Source organism: Salmo salar, chromosome 22, assembly GCF_965601325.2.
Source record: "Salmo salar chromosome 22, fSalSal1, whole genome shotgun sequence".
Lineage (NCBI taxonomy): Eukaryota > Metazoa > Chordata > Actinopteri > Salmoniformes > Salmonidae > Salmo > Salmo salar.
The window spans coordinates 6,377,454-6,396,402 of record NC_138312.1 but is presented as its reverse complement, the minus strand read 5'-3'; positions in this window follow the sequence as shown (position 1 = coordinate 6,396,402).

Genomic DNA, 18,949 nt, shown 5'->3' with positions numbered 1-18,949 from the left:
ATCTCTGATTGGTTATGGCCCACAGGTCTGTGTAGAGTAAGGGTCTGAGTCGTGCCTGTCAATGCAATAGAATCCTACTCCGATGCGTTCTGCCTACAACAACATCTCTTGCATACTTAGTTTTGCATACTAAATCTTGCATAGTTAGTTTTGTTTCGGTATGTTGCATTGATAGTGGCTAATATTGCAATTCGATCACAATTCCCACAGTAAAGGGAAATGTTGATAGTGTTAACTAATGGGGAAAACTCTAGAAAGTTGAGGTTAAATCTCATGCGTCTCTGCACTGGCATCCAGGGTTGGGTAGGTTACTTTCTAAATGTAATCCGTTACAGTTACTAGTTACCTGTCCAAAATTGTAATCAGTAACGTAACTTTTTGGATTACCCAAACTCAGCAACATAATCTGATTACGTTCCGTTAGTTTTAGATTACTTTCCCTTTAAGAGGCATTAGAAGAAGACAAACATGTATGTTATGTGTTGGTTATGTAGGCTTCTTCTAACCCATTGCTTTCTACTACATATAATAATATGATTCAATTATATTGTTACATTAAAAACCAAAGTCTATCAGAATTCCAGACATTCCAATAAATGTTTTACCCCTTAACCTTCAAGAAAAGGACTTGGATATATGGTATAGATTAGCCAAATTGTTTTAACTGAGCATAACCCCAAAACCAAGGACTTATTAGCCAGCCCTACTCTGTTGTTCATGATTTCGTTGTCATGGAGTACTGATTGGGCTCATTGATTTGAGTTGAAAAAGAAATGCTGCGCTCATGGAATGGCATGCTTTGAGCATTAATGAAAAGTAGTGAAAAATGAATGCAATATACTGCATTTGCTAAAGGCCTATTGTTTCCCTTTTTGTTGGTGACACTTTGATATCTTGATATCTTTCTAAAATGATCTGCCGAAATTGTTGCAACCCCTATTACTAGCCTGTTCAACATCTCTTTCATGTCGTCTGAGATTCCAAAAGATTGGAAAGCAGCTGCTGTCATCCCCCTCTTCAAAGGAGGGGACACTCTTGACCCAAACTGCTACAGACCTATATCTATCCTACCCTGCCTTTCTAAGGTCTTTGAAAGCCAAGTCAACAAACAAATTACCAACCATTTCGAATCCAACCGCACCTTCTCCGCTATGCAATCTGGCTTCAGAGCTGGTCATGGGTGCACCTCAGCCACGCTCAATGTCCTAAATGATATCGTAACCGCCATCGATAAGAAACAATACTTCCGGTTTGGAGCGAGCAGTCGCACCACGCTTCGCTCCACAGGTAATATTACACTTCAAACAAATCAAGCCGTTGTAATGTAGTGATCTGAGCAATTCTTCTTAGCTAGCTACATAGCCGTCTTTGTATCAAAGATAATTGTGTAGTTTAGAGTAATTGAGTAATTATCGAGGCAAACTATCTTCGTCCTCCTAACGTAGTCAACACTGCTAGCTGCTAGCTAGTCATCACTGCTAGCTAGCCAACTTCTACCGACTAGCAGCACTGCAGAAACTATTACATTACAACGTAACGACTTGATTAGTGTGGTGTTAGTCTTAGTTAGCCAGCTACATAGTTGTCTTTGCTGTCTCTGTATCTAAGATAATTGTGTAGTTTGAGTTTGAGTATTATCGAGGTGAGCTAGCCAGCCGCGACGCGGCGCCAGACTTACTCAACACACCTAGTCATCATTAACCCACTGCCAGCTAGCCAACCGTTACCGACTAGCAGCGCTGTAGATACTAATACTTTACAACGGAACGATTTGACTAGTGCAGTGTTACCTAGCTAGCTACTTAGTTGTCTTTGTCATAGCTTGATAATTGTTAGCTAGCCAGCCATCGAGGTTAGCTAGCCAGCTATTTCCGTCCCCCGCGACGCCATTTTTCCTAACCCAGCCAACTATTACCGACGAGCAGCATTGTAGGAACTAAATACATTACAAGGAACGTCTTGATTAGTGTTATGTTAGCTAGCTAGCTACAAAGTTGCTTTGTATCATGACAAGGTGTAGTACTGAAACTATCGAGGTTACCTAGCCAGCTACACGTTCAAAGTCAACAACGCAGCCACTGCTAGCTAGCCTACTCCACCAGCCAGCAGTACTGTATCATTTTAGTCAATAAGATTTTTGCAACGTAAGCTTAACTTCCTGAACATTCGAGACGTGTAGTCCACTTGTCATTCAAATCTCCTTTGCATTAGCGTAGCCTCTTCTGTAGCTTGTCTACTATGTGTCTGTCTATCCCTGTTCTCTCTCCTCTGCACAGGCCATACAAACTCTCCACACCGCGTGGCCGCTGCCACTCTAACCTGGTGGTCCCAGCGCGCACGACCCACGTGGAGTTCCAGGTCTCCGGCAGCCTCTGGAACTGCCGGTCTGCGGCCAACAAGGCTGAGTTCATCTCAGCCTATGCTACCCTCCAGTCCCTAGACTTCCTGGCGCTGACGGAAACATGGATTACCACAGATAACACTGCTACTCCTACTGCTCTCTCCTCGTCTGACTAGGTGTTCTCGCATACCCCTAGAGCATCGAGCCAGCGGGGTGGTGGCACTGGAATCCTCATCTCTCCCAAGTGGACATTCTCTCTTTCTCCCCTCACCCATCTGTCTATCTCCTCATTTGAATTCCATGCTGTCACAGTTACCAGCCCTTTCAAGCTCAACATCCTTATCATTTATCGCTCTCCAGGTTCCCTTGGAGAGTTCATCAATGAGCTTGACGCCTTGATAAGTTCCTTTCCTGAGGATGGCTCACCTCTCACAGTTCTGGGTGACTTTAACCTCCCCACGTCTACCTTCGACTCATTCCTCTCTGCCTCCTTCTTTCCACTCCTCTCCTCTTTCGACCTCACCCTCTCCCCTTCCCCCCCTACTCACAAGGCAGGCAATACGCTTGACCTCATCTTTACTAGATGCTGTTCTTCCACTAATCTCATTGCAACTCCCCTCCAAGTCTCCGACCACTACCTTGTATCCTTTTCCTTCTCGCTCTCATCCAACACTTCTCACTCTGCCCCTACTTGGATGGTATTGCGCCGTCCCAACCTTCGCTCTCTCTCTCCCGCTACTCTCTCCTCTTCCATCCTATCATCTCTTCCCTCTGCTCAAACCTTCTCCAACCTATCTCCTGATTCTGCCTCCTCAACCCTCCTCTCCTCCCTCTCTGCATCCTTTGATTTCCTCTGTCCCCTATCCTCCAGGCCGGCTCGGTCCTCCCCTCCTGCTCCGTGGCTCGACGACTCACTGCGAGCTCACAGAACAGGGCTCCGGGCAGCCGAGCGGAAATGGAGGAAAACTCGCCTCCCTGCGGACCTGGCATCCTTTCACTCCCTCCTCTCTACATTTTCCTCTTCTGTCTCTGCTGCTAAAGCCACTTTCTACCACTCTAAACTCCAAGCATCTGCCTCTAACCCTCGGAAGCTCTTTGCTACCTTCTCCTCCCTCCTGAATCCTTCTCCCCCCCCCCTCCTCCCTCTCTGCGGATGACTTCGTCAACCATTTTGAAAAGAAGGTTGACGACATCCGATCCTCGTTTGCTAAGTCAAACGACACTGCTGGTCCTGCTCACACTGCCCTACCCTGTGCTTTGACCTCTTTCTCCCCTCTCTCTCAAGATGAAATCTCGCGTCTTGTGACGGCCGGCCGCCCAACAACCTGCCCACTTGACCCTATCCCCTCCTCTCTTCTCCAGACCATTTCCGGAGACCTTCTCCCCTACCTCACCTCGCTCATCAACTCATCCTTGACCGCTGGCTACGTCCCTTCCGTCTTCAAGAGAGCGAGAGTTGCACCCCTTCTGAAAAAACCTACACTCGATCCCTCCGATGTCAACAACTACAGACCAGTATCCCTTCTTTCCTTTCTCTCCAAAACTCTTGAACGTGCCGTCCTTGGCCAGCTCTCTTGCTATCTCTCTCAGAATGACCTTCTTGATCCTAATCAGTCAGGTTTCAAGACTGGGCATTCAACTGAGACTGCTCTTCTCTGTGTCACGGAGGCTCTCCGCACTGCTAAAGCTAACTCTCTCTCCTCTGCTCTCATCCTTCTAGACCTATCTGCTGCCTTTGATACCGTGAACCATCAGATCCTCCTCTCCACCCTCTCCGAGCTGGGCATCTCCGGCACCGCCCACGCTTGGATTGCGTCCTACCTGACAGGTCGCTCCTACCAGGTGGCGTGGCGAGAATCTGTCTCCGCACCACGTGCTCTCACCACTGGTGTCCCCCAGGGCTCTGTTCTTGGCCCACTCCTATTCTCGCTATACACCAAGTCACTTGGCTCTGTCATATCCTCACATGGTCTCTCATATCATTGCTATGCAGATGACACACAATTAATCTTCTCCTTTCCCCCTTCTGACAACCAGGTGGCGAATCGCATCTCTGCATGTCTGGCAGACATATCAGTGTGGATGACGGATCACCACCTCAAGCTGAACCTCGGCAAGACGGAGCTGCTCTTCCTCCCGGGGAAGGACTGCCCGTTCCATGATCTCGCCATCACGGTTGACAACTCCCTTGTGTCCTCCTCCCAGAGTGCTAAGAGCCTTGGCGTGACCCTGGACAACACCCTGTCGTTCTCCACCAACATCAAGGCGGTGACCCGATCCTGTAGGTTCATGCTCTACAACATTCGCAGAGTACGACCCTGCCTCACACAGGAAGCGGCGCAGGTCCTAATCCAGGCACTTGTCATCTCCCGTCTGGATTATTGCAACTCGCTGTTGGCTGGGCTCCCTGCCTGTGCCATTAAACCCCTGCAACTCATCCAGAACGCCGCAGCCCGTCTGGTGTTCAACCTTCCCAAGTTCTCTCACGTCACCCCGCTCCTCCGCTCTCTCCACTGGCTTCCAGTCGAAGCTCGCATCCGCTACAAGACCATGGTGCTTGCCTACGGAGCTGTGAGGGGAACGGCACCTCCGTACCTTCAGGCTCTGATCAGGCCCTACACCCAAACAAGGGCACTCCGTTCATCCACCTCTGGCCTGCTCGCCTCCCTACCTCTGAGGAAGCACAGTTCCCGCTCAGCCCAGTCAAAACTGTTCGCTGCTCTGGCACCCCAATGGTGGAACAAGCTCCCTCACGACGCCAGGACAGCGGAGTAAATCACCACCTTCCGGAGACACCTGAAACCCCACCTCTTCAAGGAATACCTGGGATAGGATAAAGTAATCCTTCTAACCCCCCCCTTAAAAGATTTAGATGCACTATTGTAAAGTGGTTGTTCCACTGGATATTATAAGGTGAATGCACCAATTTGTAAGTCGCTCTGGATAAGAGCGTCTGCTAAATGACTTAAATGTAAAATGTAAATGTGCTGCCGTATTCATTGACCTGGCCAAGGCTTTCGACTCTGTCAATCACCATATTCTCATCGGCGGACTCAATAGCCTTGGTTTCTCAAATGATTGCCTCGCCTGGTTCACCAACTACTTCTCTGATAGAGTTCAATGTGTCAAATCGGAGGGCCTGTTGTCCGGGCCTCTGGTAGTCTCTATGGGGGTGCCACAGGGTTCAATTCCCGGGCCAACTCTTTTCTCTGTATACATCAATGATGTCGCTCTTGCTGCTGGTGAGTCTCTGATCCACCTCTACGCAGACGACACCATTCTGTATACTTCTGGCCCTTCTTTGGACACTGTGTTAACTACCCTCCAGACGAGCTTCAATGCCATACAACTCTCCTTCCGTGGCCTCCAACTGCTCTTAAATACAAGTTAAACTAAATGCATGCTCTTCAACCGATCGCTGCCCGCACCTGCCCGCCCGTCCAGCATCACTACTCTGGACGGTTCTTACTTAGAATATGTGGACAACTACAAATACCTAGGTGTCTGGTTAGACTGTAAGCTCTCCTTCCAGACTCACATCAAACATCTCCAATCCAAAGTTAAATCTAGAATTGGCTTCCTATTTCGCAACAAAGCATCCTTCACTCATGCTGCCAAACATACCCTCGTAAAACTGACCATCCTACCGATCCTCGACTTCGGCGATGTCATTTACAAAATAGCCTCCAATACCCTACTCAATAAACTGGATGCAGTCTATCACAGTGCCATCTGTTTTGTCACCAAAGCCCCATATACTACCCACCACTGTGACCTGTACGCTCTCATTGGCTGGCCCTTGCTTCATACTCGTCGCCAAACCCACTGGCTCCAGGTCATCTACAAGACCCTGCTAGGTAAAGTCCCCCCTTATCTCAGCTCACTGGTCACCATAGCAGCACCCACCTGTAGCACGCGCTCCAGCAGGTATATCTCTCTGGTCACCCCCAAAGCCAATTCCTCCTTTGGCCGTCTCTTCTTCCAGTTCTCCGCTGCCAATGACTGGAACGAACTACAGAAATCTCTGAAACTGGAAACACTTATCTCCCTCACTATCTTTAAGCACCAGCTGTCAGAGCAGCCCACAGATCAATGCACCTGTACAAAGCCCATCTATAATTTAGCCCTAACAACTACCGTTTCCCCTACTGTATTTATTTATTTATTTTGCTCCTTTGCACCCCATTATTTCTATTTCTACTTTGCACTTTCTTCCACTACAAATCTACCATTCCAGTGTTTTACTTGCTATATTGTATTTACTTTGCCACCATGGCCTTTTTTGCCTTTACCTCCCTTATCTCACCTCATTTGCTCACATTGTATATAGACTTATTTTTCTACTGTATTATTGACTGTATGTTTGTTTTACTCCATGTGTAACTCTGTGTTGTTGTATGTGTCGAACTGCTTTGCTTTATCTTGGCCAGGTCGCAATTGTAAATGAGAACTTGTTCTCAACTTGCCTACCTGGTTAAATAAAGGTGAAATAAAATAAAAAAAAATAATATGCAGCTGTTTAAAGGGCCGGCCCGCCTCCGTTTTGGTAAAAAGATGAGGGATGGGCCTAGAGAAATGTAACCACTCTCAGATTAATAGACAGAGCTATGGATGCAAGAACTGACCATCCATGATATAAAAAGTATTGTTTATACCATGTTATGAGGCTATACAGTGTTTGTTTACAAACATTGGACTAAAACAAGCTTATATTTTGGGTTCTCATCGAGTGTGACAGTTGAACTAAGCGCATGAGGCATTTATAAATTATAGTCCAAAAATGGATCTAGCAACTACAGATTTCCCCTTTAAGTCTATCAAAAGTGTGCAAGTTTGAGCATGTGTCCATTAGGCCTATAGATTTTTTTGTTATCAGCTTAAATTAGATTGAACAATAAAAGCCCCACTGTTATTCCATAGACTTGGATCCGGACTTAGCAGCTGTTGCAAGATGTCACATGTGCTCCCTCCCCAGCCCCTAGCTCACCAGGCTGCTCATTATGGTTGCACACCTATCACCATCGTTATGCGCATCTGCGCGTCATCAGACTCACCTGGACTCCATCACTTCCCTGATTACCTTCCCTATATATATATCACTCCCTTTGGTTCCTTCCCCAGGCATCGTTGTTTCTGTTCCAGTGTCATGCCTGTGCGTTGTTTGTGTTTCTTGGTTTGTATTTAGTTGTGTTTATTTATTAAAACACTCACTCCCTGAACTTGCTTCCCGACTCTCAGCGCAGACGTTACACAAGGGCACATTTTTCACTGGCTGGCCACTGGTTTCAAAAACAATGATTGATAGGCAGCTTAAACTTCTTGAATTCAACCATTATTGGTTTCAAATACACATTTAGATTTGTGAACAGCCATCCACAACAACCACAATCCATAAGGCGCAAATAGTTAAATGAGAGTGCAGCAGTATGATTCACATCAATGCGCTATGTAGATATCAATAATAAGTGATATACGTATCGTCGTAGACTACACCACTGCTTTCATCCTTACCTTCAAGTGTTTATTCAAGTTGGATCATATTGTTTTATGCTGACAGTAATCTCATCATTGGAAGACATAGCTTGGACTGTAGCCTACAAAATCTTACTCCAGCAAACACATTTTTATTTAAGTAGGCAAGTCAGTTAAGAACAAATTCTTATTTACAATGACAGCCTAGGAACAGTGGGTTAGCAGCCTTGTTCAGGGGGCAGTACAACAGATTTTTACCTTGTCAGCTCAGGGATTTGAACTAGCAACCTTACGGTTACTGGCCTAACACTGTAACTACTAGGCTACCTGCCAACACATGTTTGGTGTGTCTTCATAGTGGTCTCTGACTTGTGGTCAGACTCGCTCAGGTGGAAGAGCGTCTGCTAAATGACGTAAATGACGTAAAATGATGTAAATGTGAAACAAACTTAATACACTTGCCCCTTTTGTCAATGCTGATTTGAATGTCATTGAGAAAACAGGGAAGTGTCAAAGATTTCTTTTCTCGCAAACATCCTTTCTGATTTTAAAAGTAATCCTCGAAGTAATCATCTAGTTTTAAAAAAGTATCTGTAATCTGATTACAATATTCTTGCTGGTGATGTAACAGATTACAGTTAACGTTTTTTTGTGATCCCTTACATGTAATCTGTTACTCCCCAACCCTGCTGGCATCAGCCCGTCCCGGGGAGCTTTGCACCCTGGCACCCGCACAGCTTAGAGGGAACATTGGCCAGGACCATTCACAGCTGAGCTCACTCAGTTTACCTCAACACTGATTGGCTATTATTATTATTTATTTTTTATGTAGGGAAGTCAAATGCTCGCTGGCTTCCCTTGCATTCAATGCTACGCACAGTAACCAGTCCACCAGTATGCATAATAACGCAGTCCACACTCAAATGTTATTACTAGAATTTTTTCATTTTGGAGTATAGGCTAGACCAATAATGTACTAAAGACATCTTAAATCAGTTTTTTCAAATGTTTTTCTGTGGTGAGTAATATGCAGTAGGCTATGTATTGTATAATGGCACAATCATTATTTTAATTCATTTTTTTTTTTTTTGAGCTTGGGCTCATATATCAGCCTATGTGTCACGTCCTGACCAGTAAAGGGGTCTATTTGTTATTGTAGTTTGGTCAGGACGTGGCAGAGGGTATTTGTTTTCATGGTTTTGTGTATGTGTTTAGATAGAGGGATATTTTGTGTAGAGTGTTTCTGGGGTTTATTGGTGTAAGTGTCGATGTAGAGGGGGTAGTTGATTTAAGTGGTTCGGGGTGTGTGTGTATTGTAGAGGGGTATTTGATTTATGTGTTCCGGGGTGTTGGGTATGTTCTTGTGTTTGTATTTCTAAGGGGCTGTTCTAGTTTTGTATTTCTGTGTTGGCCTGGTATGACTCTCAATCAAGAACAGCTGTACATCATTGTTGCTGATTGAGAGTCATACTTAGGTAGCCTGTTTTCACCTGTCACTTTGTGGGAGGTTATTTCCGTGTTTAGCGTTATGCCTTACAGGACTGTCTATCGTCGTTGTGTTTTTGTATACGTGTTTGTTTTTGGTTTCCCTTCTTTGTCCTAATAAAAGAAGATGAGTGTACATATACCCGCTGCGTTTTGGTCTCAACCCTACGACTACCGTGACACTATGCATATGATATAAAATGCCTATGGGGGTTTTGAATTAATCATCACCTTTGAAAGCTTTGTCCATTTCTTTGAAAGTCTGAAACAACATCCATAATGACCATGTTCGAAGGATACTACAGTGTGTAGTATAGTATTCTACAATATACTGTAGCTTATTATAGAATTATATAGTAAGTACTGTAGTATTCTATAGTAAACTGGGTTTTTTCTTCATGTGGGTGAACACACACACACACACACACACACAGAGGCACACACCGAAGCATGCATACAAAAACAAGCAGGCACAGAGACACATGTACAATCAGACCTACATGTGCTATTTGACAATCCTCTGTAATGCCACTCTATGCTAAACAGCCGAATGGTGTTTGCGAATTCCTATGGGGTTTGTGTTTTCCAGCTGAATGGGTTTGTGTATTCCTACTGTTCTGTGATGCTGGAAGCGTATAATTATCACATTTACAAGGAAGAACAGCCAAATAATAGTTTTGAAGCCTGAGAAGGCATAGTGCTCTGTCTGTGTGTGTGTGTGTGTGTGTGTGTGTGTGTGTGTGTGTGTGTGTGTGTGTAAGAGAGAGATGGGAGGGAGAGGGAGATTGATATAGTGATGTGGTGTGCATGTTCTTCTCATTCCGTTACCTCACATAAACTGTGTGTGTTTTGTTCAGCCCCTCTAAGTTGTTTCTTCTTGACTCATGAACATTGTTGATCTTTGGAAGAAACAGCCCAGTCAGATTTTCACAGATATTTGTACGAGAAAATGCACTGCTATATAAAAATTATAATTGACCCCCCCCCCCCCCCCCACGACTTATTGCATATGCTCAGTATTACAGTCCCTGAACATTGCACACACTGTTATTGCACAACCCTGTAATCTCAATATCCATGATGAACGTTGTGCGTCCCTTTCAAATTGCACTGTTAGTTACATTTCACATTTTCATTATTGCACGTTCCCAAATGAGTGAGTCCATCCCCATATCCCTAATGTCCTCCTTATTTGTTCATATGGGTCAGTGCACGTGGCAACAATTTGTTTTTGTACCTTTTTTCCCTGGGGGAGTCTGTAGTGCTTCCTGGATGGCAGGAGTACACACTTTGAGCATATGATTTGAAAATGCATAGCCAATTGAGTTAGAAAAACTTTTCACAGTAAGTTCAAATATGGCTAACAAATATTAGATAAAAGTATCCTCTCCTCTCCTTTCTTCTTGTCTCCTCCCATCGCCTCTCCTCTCCTCTCTTCTCCTCCCTTCTCCTCTCCACCCTTCCCCTCTCTTCCTCTCCTCTCATCCCCTCTCCTCTCCCTCCTGAAGTATCCCTCTGCAGATCATTTATTTGTTTTGTTTATTTTCTCAGCAGCCATGCACATGTGTTTATCCAAAAGTATTATTTTTCTACTCCTCCATAATAGTGGCTTTGTGCTCTCTGTGGTCAGTTGGTGTATTTTTGTGCAATTTACTCCTACATGTGGAGACTGATGTGCTGTTCCCTTCAGCGCCCCCCCCCCCCTTCTTCAGGGGTTGGAAACAAAATTATTTTACAATGGTTTCAGAACCATTTTTTTTTATCAGTTCCACTGCTCCGACCAGCAAAATAAAGTACTGAACTGGTTCGAACCCCCAAAAAGTACCAGTTTATATCGTTCGTTCCTGTCTGTTCTTTTTTAAACCTCTGAAATCAATATTTTGTTTACATTTAACTCAACATTAAATGACTTCAACAATCAGTGCAGATAGAGCAGCTTGCGATGGATCGGATAAGTGATTTAATCTGTACAGGAAAGTTGTTAAGAGAAATTGTATTTTGCCGTAACATCATTGTTTTAATCATAAATGAAAGATAAACACACACTGTGCTGCTAGTCACAGTGTAGGGCGCGAGATGTAACAGAAATGTTGCAGGTGAGCAGAGAGCGAGAGAGGATGGAGGAAGCTTTCCTTGAAGCATTTTGTTATGACATGCATTATCTGAATTAGGCCCACAGAATTATACCTACGGAGGAGAGGCTTCTATGGAGGAACTTTGAATGTCTTTGAACTTCTGAGTTGGTTTAGCTAGCTAGCTAACAAGCTTTGTGTGCAGAGCAGCATTAGAATTAAATACATGTCTTACCTTTTTGTAGTTAATAAATCCAATGTGAAACGTGGTAACTATAGTATCCTTAACTAGGATTGAAAAAGTGAATCCATTCTTTTAAATCTCTCCCTAATTTCTGAATAATGCATGCAATATCATCAGTAGGCTACAGTAGCCTATGCTTTAGAGGGGAGGGGCAGGCAGCTTCCACACACATGCACACCCACTGACAAAGATTTACAGCTGGCAGGCAAACGCTGGAATAAGTTTCTGAGTGACAGAGAGTGAGGGCTTTACATATGCGCTTTATTACTGAAAAAATATGAACCGGTTCCCATGCTTTTAAAATAACAGTTAGTTTCCAGAACAGTATAGATCACTTTCGTTTGAAGTTCGGGTTCTGTTCATCAAATAATCTCGGTATTTTGAACCTGTTCCAACCCTTGCCATTCCTGTCTATAAAAAAACTATTTTCCATTGACAGACAGACTGACAGTAAAGACCACAGCTTCAGCTATGACGGGTGACTTATCATACACGTCTCTCATGCACACATAATAAATACAGTACACACATGCATGCATGCACGCACAAGCACACACACACAAAAGTAACATCCATGGACACAAAAGTAAATGCACTGTAACTATTTTTGGAAATAAAAATGGAAAGTGCCACCAAATAAGGAAACCAATAAAGAAACCTCAACACATCGACGTCTGCCAAGAAGCACAAGGGATTCAATTGAGAGTATAAGTCAGAATACGTCCAGGCCGCAGGTTGCCATCCAGATAAGATAATCAGTTTATATAGTACTTTAAAACATGTATCTGAACTTGTAAACAGTTTTCCAGTTTTTGTTCTTTACAATAATGCCTGTTTTATGCCCTCGACATGCAGGAAAAATATTTTGATTGTTATTTTACTTGGGATCAATATTGTAATTAGATTAAAGTTTAAAATATAAATATATCTGATTGTCTTTATGTGCTGGTGTTTTTGACTTTCTGTTTGGAGAATATACTGTGGAATGTTTAATTGTTGTTGCTCACTGATCACAAAAACACACCTTAATATATCAATTCAACTCAGTTGAAAACACATAACCATCCATTTAACTTTTTATTGAAATTAAGTCAGGAATAACAGCCTGTTCAGAGATAGGCTATAGGCTTACATGAGACTGGGAGCAGACCCTACAGTTGAGCGCAGGGGTGGACTGGCCACCTGGCATTTCGGGTAAATGCCAGATGGGCTAGTCCATTTTTAGCCCAGTGGGCCTGTCTAATTTGTCAGTTTTTTTGTGCAAAATTATCATCATCTGGCTAATGGGGGGAAAAATTGCTGGTGTGGGGGCCTCAAGGAAAACATTTACCGGTGTGGGGGCCTCAAGGAAACAAATGGGCCTGTGTATTAGAAATGCCTGGGATGATTTCTGGGAGAGCAGGGAGATGTTTAGATTTAGTTAAATGCGTACTAATTATGCACTTAACGAGAGAAGCAATTCATTACTTCCTGCAGAATGGTAACTTTAAATAATGAAGGGAAGAGGGAAAAGGAAGAGGGTGGTGACTCATGAGACTCCTGCTGCTCAGTACTGTAATGGGGTAATGATATTGAGCTGCTGTCGACTTGCTAGGGCGTCTGTGTGTGTGTGTGTGTGTGTGTGTGTGTGTGTGTGTGTGTGTGTGTGTGTGTGTGTGTGTGTGTGTGTGTGTGTGTGTGGGGGGGGGGGAACTTTTCAGAGGAATCACTAATGGGTGCCACATTCACCCAGCACAATGATGCCATGCCACATGCCTGTCAAACGATCACGCACACACACACACACACACAATGAAGTTACTGTATATGTAAACTCTCACATGCAAACATATGCATAGTCACACACTCACACCTAGTCAAACATCCTGTCAAATATCTATAATTATGTACATAGTGTTGTACAGTACTGTATTGAGAGGTTAAGTGACATTCTGGGTTCTGTTTTGACACTTTTCTTCCTGTGGACTACAGGAAAAGGAGGACCGAGCACGCCCCCATTCTCATTGAGGGTAGTGCGTACGGCCCAGTACATCACTGGGGCCAAGCTTCCTGCCATCCAGGACCTCTATACCAGGTGGTGTCAGAGGAAGGCCCTAAACATTGTCAAAGACTCCCGCCACCCTAGTCATAGACTGTTCTCTCTGCTACCACATGGCAAGCGGTACCGGAGCACCAAGTCTAGGTCCAAGAGGCTTCAAAACAGCTTCTGCCATAAGACTCCTGAACATCTAATCTAATGGCTACCAAGACTATTTGCATTGCCCCCCCCCCCCCCCCCCCCCTTTTACGCTGCTGATACTCTCTATTATTATATATGCATAGTCACTTTCATAACTCTACCTACATGTACATATTACCTCGACAAACCGGTGCCCCCACACATTGACTCTGTACCGGTACCCCCTGTATATAGTCTCGATATTGTTATTTTACTGCTTCTCTTTAATTATTTGTTACTATTATTTCTTTTTTTTAAGGTAGTTTTCTTAAAACTGCATTGTTGGTTAAGGACTTGTAAGTAAGCATTTCACTGTAAGGTCTACACCTGTTGTATTCGGCGAATGTGACAAAATTAGATTCCTATAAACCCTCTCTCTCGCTCTTTCTCTCTCATGTGGGACTGGTTGAGCTTGGGGATTCAGCCCCCATCAAAGGCAGTATGTGGTTGAATGCGAGCCACTGGGACTCCAATCTCACCCTAGTTAATGAGTCCCCCCCAAACCCACCAACCCACCCCGGCATCACTCTGGCACTTTTAAACATAACACAGCTAGCCCTGTTCCCCTCTTTCCTCCTCCCCTCCCCGTCTTTCTCCCCCTCTCCTCCACCCTCAGCCCAGCCACACTCCATCAGCCACAGTCCCTCCACAGGATCTGTTCCAAACCCAGCCTGGCGTCTGTCTCTCTATGTCGGACCCCCTCCTTCCGACCACCACCATCACCACACTGATCATACATACTCCTTCACTTTGCAAACACACTCTCACACATGCACACCGGCGCGCAGGCACACACACACACAAAATGCATTTACACATACATCTTATGCAAGCAGAATTATACACACACGCCAGACACATAAGCACAGACATATTCACAGTCCATTCCTTCCCAAAAATTGCTTTAATATGAAACTTTGAAAGGTCTTTCTTGTCACTTAGGTTTTTTGCAATAGTAATGTGGCGAGTATTTTGTTGTTATCCTTGGAGTAGTTCTGGGTAGTGTTGTGTTATGGTAGGCGTGCTGTCCCTAAATAAGATATTCCTAGTTTTCTCCATCTGGGTCATTAGAGAATAAAACAACAATATAGAGCCAGGGAAGATCTTAGTTAAAGAGGAGTTTTGGTTCCAGTTCCGGTGGCATGTATTGAAATGCTTAGCTTTCTTGTGGCTTTCTTTTGCAAGAACTGGCTGGCTCCAGGCATAAATGAGATAAGCGGTCGCTTAGGGCCCCAGGCCACTAGTGGGCCCCAAACCAACAAAAAAAACTCAGTCAGGGTCTCAACTTACTGTTGAGAGTTAGAATAGTAGAATACACAAGGTGCAAGTTCAAAATGTGGTTGTGCATAAGCAGTTTTTCTCTTGTTATGTCAGTCACTGACAGTCATGTCGGCAAAATAGTAATGTATGCTATCCACGCACAACCACGCAGCCTAGCATATGGCTGTGATGCTGCCCTGAGCATGAAATAATGAGGACATCCCTTCAATTGGGTGAAAAGAAAATGATTATTATTAATGCTGACTTTGTTATTATTATATTGCCTATGGTCCAGGGCATTTAGACAATGATGACTCCACGCCAATTAATGAGCAATGGACAATACACTGAGTATACCAAACATTAGAAACACCTACCTAATATTGAGTTGCACCTGCCCCCTTTTGCCCTCAGAACAGCCTCAATTCGTCAGGTCATGGACTCTACAAGTTGTCGAAAGTGTTCCACAGTGATGTTGGCCTATGTTGACTCCAATGCTTCCCACGGTTGTGTCTAGTTGGCTGGATGTCCTTTGTGTGGTGGACCATTCTTGATACACACAGGAAACTATCGGGCTTGAAAAACCCAACAGCTTTGCAGTTCTTGACACATTTAGCATCTCCTGTCTTCCACACAGCCTACAAGCCACTGACCTTTAGAACATCTACATTTTAAAAAGTCTAATAAATCCATTTAATAAATCCATTATTTATTTTAGACAGGTCTAAAGAAGCATGATATGAAGAAAATGTTGTCTATTTCAAAAGAACAGAATAGCATACTCTGCGTTGTCCTTATGTTAGGGCCTGATCTGGCTATGCCATATGGCTGTGGGCTACACTGGTTAATTTAACCTGCTGGGGCTAGGGGGCAGTATTTTCACGGCCAGATAAAAAACGTACCCGATTTAAACTGGTTACTACTCTTGCCCAGAAACGAGAATATGCATATAGTAGATTTGGATAGAAAATACTCTAAAGTTTCAAAAACTGTTTGAATAATGTCTGTGAGTATAACAGAACTCATATGGCAGGCCAAAACCTGAGAAGATTCCATGCAGGAAGTGCCCTGTCTGACAATTTGTTGTCCTTCTGTTGCATCTCTATCGAAAATACAGCATCTGTGCTGTTAAGTGACACTTTCTAAGGCTTCCATTGGCTCTCTAAAGTGTTCAGAAAGCGGAATGATGTGTCTCCTGAGATTGTAAGTGGCCTGCCTGGGGACAGTGAGACTGAGATGCGCGTTCACAAGACTTCTCCATTTTTTTTTTCAGTCTTTGAATGAATACAACGTTGCCCGGTTGGAATATTATCGCTATTTTACGAGAAAAATAGCATAAAAATTGATTTTAAACAGCATTTGACATGCTTCTAAGTACGGTAATGGAATATTTAGATTTTTTTTGTCACGAAATGCGCTCGCGCGTTAACCTTCGGATAGTGACCTGAACGCACGAACAAAACGGAGGTATTTGGATATAACTATGGATTATTTGAAACCAAAACAACATTTGTTGTTGAAGTAGAAGTCCTGGGAGTGCATTCTGATGAAGAACAGCAAAGGTAATCCAATTTTTCTAATAGTAATTCTGAGTTTAGGTTGCCCCAAACTTGGTGGGTGTCAAATTAGCTAGCCTGTGATGGCCGAGCTATGTACTCAGAATATTGCAAAATGTGCTTTCGCCGAAAAGCTATTTTAAAATCTGACATAGCGTTTGCATAAAGGAGTTCTGCATCTATAATTCTTAAAATAATTGTTATGTATTTTGTCAACATTTATCATGAGTAATTTAGTAAATTCACCGGAAGTTTTCGGTGGGTATGCTCGTTCTGAACATCACATGCTGATGTAAAAAGCTGGTTTTTGATATAAATATGAACTTGATTGAACAAAACATGCATGTATTGTATAACATAATGTCCTAGGAGTATCATCTGATGAAGATCAAAGGTTAGTACTGCATTTAGTTGTGGTTTTGGTTTTTGTGACATATATGCTTGCTTTGAAAATGTCTGTGTGATTATTTTTGGCAGGGTACTCTCCTGACATAATCTAATGTTTTGCTTTCGCTGTAAAGCCTTTTTGAAATCGGACAACGTGGTTAGATTAACGAGAGTCGTATCTTTAAAATGGTGTAAAATAGTCATATGTTTGAGAAATTGAAGTTATAGCATTTTTGAGGTATTTGTATTTCGCACCACGCGATTCCACTGGCTGTTGACTAGGGTGGGATGCAAACGTCCCACTGGCCCAGAGAGGTTAACAGAAAAGATTTGCTTAGAATTCCGTGGCATTATTTTATAGTATGAAGAATACAATTGAACATAGCTGAATAAAATAGGAAGGATATTTTCTCCAAACAATTTGAGGGAGTGCGCACATGCAGCTATTCTGCAAACAAACAAACAAACAGGTCCTCCTATATGCTTAATTTAGAGTTATTTATGAAACTTTAGTTATGATACAAATGTTGGGCTATATGTTTTGATTTTCAATACATTCTAAGGCTGCATGATGCATGAGCTCTGCTTTGTTTTTTTGCACAGGCTGTACACAGTTCATCAGTCTCTCATTCACAAATTGACAAGCACTTGATAATGCCTGGATTTTCCCGGCTGCATCCCCTTTGTGTGGCCATAATCCCCCTAAAAAAAATTCATGCCTTTTTTATGCCCTTGGGCTGAATATAATAATTATAATTCCCTTCTCCCCGCTGCGTGCCGAAGCACCTCTCACTCCTATGGCTCTCAGGTCTTTCTCACAAGCTACAAGTGAATACAGAAACATCAGGGATGCAACTGAGCGTGTCCTTATCCAATTCTGAGGTGAATATTGACGATATTGGAAGAACTGTCCACATTTACTTTTCGTCAGCCTAACAAACAGCAAAAGCACTAGCCTATGTCATATGTCAATCTACTATCCCCCATAGTACAAAAGTTGACCTATTTTATTCTGTGCGAGAAATAAATATTCCAAACATAGTCTGACACAATTGTGGGATGCTATAGATCCCAAATTAAAACAACAAGAAGTATCAAAAAACCTATTGATGTTCATAAACTATTAGACTATTACTTCACATTATAAGCGCAACAATGCGCACACGGCAGTAGGCCATAAGCACGAATGTTCCATTAGCAGGAAAACACCATTCTCAAAAGTGACCAAAAATGTGATTATTCATGTAATGCTTTTATTATAAAGGTGTATTTCTATGGTGAAAATGATCTTCCCCAAACTTGAAACTATGCCAGTTAGGCTCTACACCCATTGTAAAGCGGATTAATGTGCTACATTTTAAGAAGTTATTTGGCCACTTTAGTTGTGATACAAACCGTATTAAAACATATAGGCCTATGGGCTAGGCTACGTGAAGTGAGCGACTTTCAAGTCACAAAAAAAAGCATGCACTCTTTGCGTTGAGCTGGAAGTCCTTCACAGGTTATAGGCTAATATTGTCACCCATCACACTATTCTTTATTTAATCTTGTCTTTACATATACAGTAAATAATATATGTGTGAAATTTGTTTTGATTTAGAATGGACCATTATCATGCACCTGTCTTAAAAAACGGGCATAAAAAAATAAAAAATATAATTGATCCACTGACATAGCGAATGGAGAACGCATTCCCGGTGGTTCATTTTCATGCCAGCCAGGTAGGCTATACTCCTGTTTTAAAGAGAAGCAATGTGCTTAATTTTAGGAAGGTTGAGAAATAAATATAGTAGGCCTAGCCTATAGAAAGCTGATGGGATCTTCCTCTTTTTAATAGAGGCCATCACTCCATTAAAAAAGTGTTTGATTAGATTTTCAATTACATTTGTATTGATGTCAGAGTGATTAGAGTGA